We start from the raw sequence: 8119 nt of genomic DNA, 5'->3' as shown, positions 1-8119 counted from the left end.
TTTTGGGACCACAAATTCAAATTCAAAATAATTATTTTATTATTAATTTAATGTCTACAGCATGATAATATGATTGTGTGAAAATTTCATTAAGAAATTTTATCGTTTAAGTGTTTAATTTGATAGAAAGGACTAAATAGTGTAAAGTGCAAAAGTAGTTTTCTAATAGCTAAAGGTAATAAATGGCTATGAAATTAAATATTTAAAGGATTTATGTTATAATTATATCATTTTTAATGTTAGTGGACATTTATGTACATGGTTTAAGTGATTTTTAATGGTTTAATTAAAGGTTAAATAAGTAAATTGATAATAAATTTAAGTAAAATAATAAAAACATAGTATCATCTTCTCAATTAAGCTTCCACCACAGAAAATAAGGGTTTGAAACACCAATAAAGAGCTTGAAGCATTCGGCCTAGTCTCCTTGTGCATGTAAGTTCATTCTTGTCCTGTTTTTAATGATTTCTATGTTTTTAATATCATTGCAGCTTAATCTACTAGCCCAGGAACTAATTTGCAAAAATTTTAAAGGTTTAGAGTTTTTTCGTTGATGAATATAGGTGTATTTTGATGTGTGATGATAGAAAATGCATGCTTGTTGTTAGATAAACAACATTTGTAAAGTGATTTTTGACAAAATTATCATCTAGGGATTAAATTGAGAAATGTTAAAATTTTATGGTTAAATTGTGAAATAAATGAAAAATGTGGGCTGCTAAGGACTTAATTGAAATTCAACTAGCATGGGTATAAGTTAAATTCAAGAATTTGTATTTTTATGAGATAAAGACTAAATTGTAAAAATGTTGAAATATTAGGGGAAAAAGTGTAAAGTTTCCTTAATGTGAATTTGGATAAATTGAATAGAATTATAATTAAATAAGTTAATTTTGATTACATTTAAATCAAGAAAAGTGGAATTTGGATTTAGATCGGGGGAAAAATAAAGTACCAGACTAATCGACTTATTTTGTCGTTTTAGCGATCGAGGTAAGTTCGTATCAAATAAGCATTATTATATTTGTGTTTTAAATGCTTTGATATTGCATAAATTGGGAATACGACCTTGCGGACATAGTCGACGACGATTCGGCAAATATGAAAATCCCAGTTAAACCTTAGGAATAGATTAGGATACAAATGACATGTCATTAAGGATTATGTGATTTAGGTGATAGTCGTACATTCTACCGGTGGCTGAGTTATTCGGCATGTGTTGCGGATACTCGTCAACTTGTGTGAGCAGCACTGTGTACCTTCGTGATGACCATCAGCTTGTGTGAGCAGACCTGTCGATAGCTCGAGGGTGAGCATTATATGTGATATGAGATTGAGATAGCTTCGGGTATATATATGGCACTTACTGTGCGAGATTCCCGTGTATCCGATAGTATTCCAAATGGTTCAACTGGTATATGAAAGATATGGATGTGTATGAGATTGATACAAGATGGTATAGGTATGTACATGAACCGTATAAGCTTTGAATCGAAGAAACTTTTGAAATTCTCATTTAACCTTGTGATTGAATATGTGATAGGTTTGTGTATTTATTTGAGTTGTATATTGATATGATCAATTATTTAAATTGTGTTTGTATGGTAAGATGAGTTTATTATCATACAAGCTTACTAAGCTTTATAGCTTACATTGTTTATTTTTTCGTGTTTTATAGTGATATCAAAGCTAGCTCGAATTCAGGAATCGTCGAAGACCTCATCATACTATCAAGCTATCACTTCAGTACTTTTGAATCTATGTATATGGTTATATGGCATGTATAGGAGTTTTGGTTATTTTGATATATTTTGGTAATGGATTTAACCCTTTGAGTTGTCTTGTAAATGATGATGGATGTATTATGATTTAAACCATGTGATTTGGCTTGTATTTGGCATGTTTTGCTCATGTATATATATGTGCAATTGGTCTTGTGATGTGTGGTTGATTAGTGATAGAACATGCTTGTTATGAATAGGCATTATGGATATCAAATCGTTGAGTTTTGAATATTGTTATGCTAGTGAATCTAGGCAAAATAATGCATATTTGAATATGGTTATATTGATGATTTCTGAAAATGAGGTTTGGTATAAAATTGAATGGCATATTTTGGTATTTTTGTGCCTTGTATATGTTGGTATTGAAATGGCATGAATTAAGCTTATTTGAGATTGGATGAATACCTATTTATGTCATGTTTGGCGCCATTTGGTTTGGTGTAGGTGTATGCAAATTTGGGTGGCAAGATGGCTTGGTAAATAGCCTATTTTTGTCCAAAGGCGCAGAGACACGAGTGTGTGTCTCCGCCGTGTGTGACACACGGTCAGGTTACACGGTCGTGTGTCCTCTGGTGTTGAATTAAAAATCAAGTCAGTATGCTCTACATGGACGTTTGACTTGGTCGTGTGGCATAAGTCAGTATACCCTACAGGTTTGACATGGCCTAGCACATGGCCTAACACACAGGATTGTGAGGCCATATCGAAAGGGCACAAGTGCTGGGCACACGGGCGTGTGGTTGGTCGTATGACCCAAGTCAGGAAGCTACACAGGGTCGGACACGGGCTGGGACACGGCCATGTGATCTCATTCTGAATGTCCACACGGCCTGTGACACGGGCATCTCTTTGGCCACGTGAGACACACGACCGAACCACACGGGCGTGTGTCCCGTATAGTTTGAAAAAGTTTTTAAATTTTGTAAAAATTTCTTGAGTTATCAGTTTAGTCCAGAACCACTCTCAATGTATGTTTTGGGCCTCGTAAGCTCATATCAAGGACAATGTGAATGATTGTGATTGGTTTATATTTGAAATGGAAAAATGTATGAGAAATGTATGTTTAATTGTGTAATAAGTCTGGTAATGCTCTGTAACCCTATTCCAGCAATGAATACGGGTTAGGGGTGTTACAATTATTCTACTAAAAAATAGAGGGAATTTATTCTCAACTTTTAAATATTTTTTTTAGAATAACAATTTTACCAGTTTCTATTAAAGAACAGAGAATTTTTGTTTTTACCCCAAAAAGAAAACTTTTTATAGTTCTGTGTTTTGGTTCAATTGGTTTTAGCCCACACTCGAAGTAATTTGTGGTACAAGAATAGCAAAGAAGATCGTTTGGTTGGAAGTTAAAGACAATTAAGGATCCACTTATCTAAAAATACAGGTATGTATTCGGTTAAAGTTTATTGTTATAAATATTACAAACCTATTCGATTATCAAAATTTTAATTTTTCGTTGTACAAGAAAACCATTTTCAAATCAGGTTTTTTCCAACAAAAGGTTGTTGAGCTACTTAAGAAGATAGTCAAAATGGTGGGATTTGACCTAGGACTTATAATTTATGAAGAGATTGTTAAACAAGCTGAGAGAATCCATGGAAGATACCTTTTACCATTTCCTTCCCTCATCTTCCAAGTACTTCTGAAGTAGAATCCTAGGCTACTGCAAGCCACTGAGCAAGTGATAGAATTGTTCTTGAGTTGAAGTCCTCTTCCAAATGGCTCAAGGGAAAACATGTCACCATCGAGCTTAAGGATCAGCCTAAAGATATGGAGGAGGAAGATCCTAAAGAAGAATCTATTAAAGAAACTGCTGAAGTGCCCACCTCTGCAAGCACAAAAGTCACTCTTGCTAGGTTCAAGAAATGAATAGTTGATGATCTCATTTCTTCCATAGAATCAAACAATCGAATCACTGCGAGGTTCCGAGTTGAAATCAAGGTGATGCAAAAGATCAAGGATCATGAAATAGCCATTTGCAATGATTTGTTGGCACTCACTCAGGACCAATAATTTGGCTTTTTTGTATAAAAAGGGGGAGTACATTTTGAAAATGGTTGCTGTTAAAATTTGTTTTGTTCTTTTTTCCTTTTCAAAGCTTTTTTTTTTTTGTCTTTTGGGACTTGTACTGTTGAAGTATTGGACTTTTATAATGGTTGGATAGTTTTACATTGGTGCACATTACTTATCCACTTTTTTCTTAGTTATAATTATAGTGTTTTGATTATTGATGTGAATTCTAAATAAAGCATCGATGGTTAATTTGCTTAATTACGTTCTAATTTAAGTATGTTGGATTAAAAGAATTGTTCTAAAGGGTGCTATGGTTGTTTGTTTATTAGCTTCCTACCTTGTTAGGTTTTGTTCAAAAACTTGCCGAAGGGGGATATTATTACTTTGTGCCAACGGAAGTGTCAAGTACCCACTTCCATCACCACTACAACAGAGTGCTACTTGTCATATTTGAAGCTAGCAATTTATTTAAACAAAATCTTTAGGGTTTGTTGATATTGTGGAATGATTCAAGTTGTAACACTCCAAAATAGGACCTAAGAGTTTCAGAGGTATTTTAGGAATTTTAACCGTAGAGTGTTCAGAATTTCATAGCATGGTACATCGAGACTGTGTTCGACTATGACATCTTAACTATTAAATCAATTTTTGAAAAAGTGTTCTAAAAACCCTTAATTTTGGAAAAGGGCTGGTTTTTAAAAAAGGCAAAACTATGGGAATTTATGTGGCAATTCTATCAGTTTTTAAAATTGAACCTAAAAATCACCCCCCACACAAACAGTTTTCACGATAGCTTCTCCCTCTCCTCTCCCTTGTGCCACCCATTTCCATTCCCTTGATCTTTAAATCAATTTTTGATTCCCAAACTACAATACATTGATTTCCTATCATTCCCAAGTCATTTACCATCATAAATCTTCAAGAAAAACATTCAAAATTCTATAGATTTCGTTATCTTCTCCAAAAGTGCGCTTTTCAGAATTGCGTCAAAACTCATCTAATCTTTCTATCAAAGGTAACTTTTCAAATTCCTATGAGTTTCTCATGATATCTAGTCCTTAAAAATGAATTATTAGCCCTCAAGTCGTATGTTTTAAATAAAAGCCGAAAATCGAGCCATTAATGGTGGATTTTGGGATTTTGCATAAAAACTTGGTTTCAAAGTTTTTTTAAATTTTTTTAGCATGATTAGAAGGTTTTTAAACTTACCTTGAAGTTTCGTTAAATATTTATAACGTTTTAATGAATTTTGTGAAAATTGCCTAAAAGATGTCGAAAAAAGTTGATACCATGAATTGAGTAGATTTGTCTAGTTTGAAGGTTGTGGATTAGGCGTAGATGATTAATTAGGTGAACGGAACTGATTTTAGGCAAAAATATTGAGTATAGACCAAAATATTAGAATTAAAAGTTTGTTATGTTAATAGTTTAAGTTACATGGGAACTTAGGTTAAGCTTGTGTTTTAGTGGGTCTGAGTAAATCCTTGGCTGAATATTTGACTGTGTTTATTGTATGAATGTGTGTGAAGCCTCGGATTCATTAAAGCTTACTACGTGTGAAGGAAAAGATAAGTTGAGCTTTCGACTTTTTGGTAAAAGAGTAAAGTGGTGAGTGTATGGAATTGCTACTCGTAAACACAAGTCGTGTGTTATTTAGGAATTTAGATATAGCCTAAACCCCTACTCTAAGTTCTGAGTGCAAGCTTTCTTAAAACTATACTTGTGTTGTGGTTATGTGGTTATATAATATGCATGACATGTGATATGTAGATATGACGATTACTGTATAAAGTGCAATTATATACATGAAATAAATGTGTAATGTATATGTTATATGACTACACTAGTGTTTTGCAAAAGATGCTGATTTGCAATGTTAGTGCACAGATCATTGGTAAGTAATATGTGTTGTTTTTCTGATATTTTTCCCTTGAGATCTTGGAACCATTCAATATAGTTGGCATGCCATAGGATTGTGAGTACTCACTTATATGTATAGTGGTTTTGGGCGTTGAGGCCCTAGGACATATTAGGAGGGATAAGGGAATGAGAGCTAAGCTTTATTCAACGGGACATGTGAAGGGAAATAAGGAGAGTGTTAGCTATATGCTTCACTTTTGGGACATGATTAACTCTATGAGTCTATATGGTGTTTTGGAGATCCGTGTATCCGATGCGTGATAATAGTGCTCACTATATGTTTCATATCCCTAGTGTCATCTTATCATATTTAATCTAATCATGTGGAATATGTTCTATGCTTGAATGAGTGTGAGAATGAAATATTAGATGATGCATGATTTAATACTATATGGTGTTAGACTTAAGATAAGGTTCTTGTGAGTAAATGACTGGTTGTGTTGCATGATGTTATGTTTGCATTGTGGAAACTCTTTGCATTACTGAGCTTGTTAAAGCTCACCCGCTCATTTCAACCTATGTAGAGTAGAGACGTCATGGTGTGGGCGGTGTGGTTATCGAGGGAGTGATCCAAGGAAGACTAGTTATCTATCGTAGGTGATCTAATATTTATATTCGTAATAGGGAAATAGGCAATGTGGTAGAACAATTTTGGGTTATTGATCTTTGAACATTTTGATTTGGCTTATAAGAATTTCATGTTATTTTTATGTTAGAATTTTTATACATCAAAGTTGGCCTAACGATTCTTGCATGGATGATTGGACACATTGGACTAATAAACTTAGCCATAGCATGATGAACTAAAAAAAATACTTAATGCATGATACTTAGGAACTATTTGAAATGAGTTATTTACTCTTCTATGCTGCATTTTTTGCTCCAGTAGTAGAGGTGTCGATAGTTGGCTTTAAAAATCAATACCTCTGTGAATTAAAACATACAGGAAAACAGAATAGGGATTTGGTATCGATACCTTATCTCGAGTATCGATACACGGGACCAAAGTATTGATAATTTATAGCAAGTACCGATAATTTTCGACAATTGGGATTTTTGTTCGAGAAACAGTAAGCTATTTTGGTATCGTTTTTCCAAGTGGTATCAATACCACAAGAAGAAAATATCGATACCTTAAATGTCAGTATCGATACCTATGAACAGTTTTATGAAATTTTGCTAAATAGTCCTTATGCATGATTCTAACTGTACGTAAGACCAATTAATGAATGATTGGCATGTAATATTGTTAATTAACTAATTGGTTGACTTAAAACTTGTACATGTTAAAAAAAGAAGACCAATTTGCTTGGATCTAGTTTCCTATTTGATGTACATGAGACGAGACGGTGGTGTGGCATCCCGTATTTGAGCTTGGATCAATCAAAGAAACATACCAGGCCGAGTATAGAGTGTTACACAAGCTCATCAACAAAGATCAATCTAGTTGTAGAAACATATCTTAAGGACTAGATTGAATCACATCAATCTTACTGAATCCCTTGGATCAAGGATGTTGGATTGAAACTAATCTTGAAGACTTATCTTCCAACAACCCACCTTACTTTGATCGTTATTACTATATTGTATTTAGCTATTTTAGTTGTTGTTTAGAAGGGATTATAATTGATCTTTAGTATCTTAACTGGTCTTATAAACTTCAGACTTGTATAAGTTTATATACTAAGTATTGAGAGCACTTATCAGTTTGTGAAAGTGCATTTGAGATAGTGAAACATTTTTTGTGGTTTTACAACTAAATTCTCAGGGGGGAAATTTAGTGGTGAGTAACCTAATCTTTGAATACAAAAGTGAGTACTTGGGTGTGGTAGAACTAGAATCACTAGGTGTAGTGATTTCAAAGATAGTGGATTCATCTGACAGAATTAAGCTCCACAGATAAAAGGAAACCGAGTTGTGTAAACAATCTCGTGCTCCTATTTTTCTATTACTTTACACAATGTCATCAAAACTTCCCACTTCCATTGTTCATGCTCTGTTTCTTGCACATTAACAAGTGGTTCAAGTCAGCAATCAGCAAGAAAGAAGTCCAAAATGTATAGTTTTGCATTTGATTTTTAATTATTAGGATAAAAAAATTGAATTTTTAAGAATTAATTCAAAACGTCATCTTACAATATGTTAAAAAAAAAGCTTAATACACACTTCAGTCCCTCAAGTATATTGTTTTCCCCATTTTGGTCCTTAAAATTTTTTGTCCACTTCAATCCCAAACGTTATCAGCATTCCCATTTTAGTCCCTAACGTTATCATACGTTCCCGATTCAGCCCTTTGGACGTTTAAAAATACTGTTGGGATATCTATTCAATCATAAATTGTCACGTAGCATACGCTACGTCATGATGACATTTATAAAAACCTAAAATATCTCTAA

Source organism: Gossypium hirsutum, chromosome A11 (genome assembly GCF_007990345.1).
Source record: "Gossypium hirsutum isolate 1008001.06 chromosome A11, Gossypium_hirsutum_v2.1, whole genome shotgun sequence".
In the NCBI taxonomy this organism is placed as follows: Eukaryota; Viridiplantae; Streptophyta; class Magnoliopsida; order Malvales; family Malvaceae; genus Gossypium; species Gossypium hirsutum.
Note: the sequence above shows the minus strand (reverse complement) of the source record.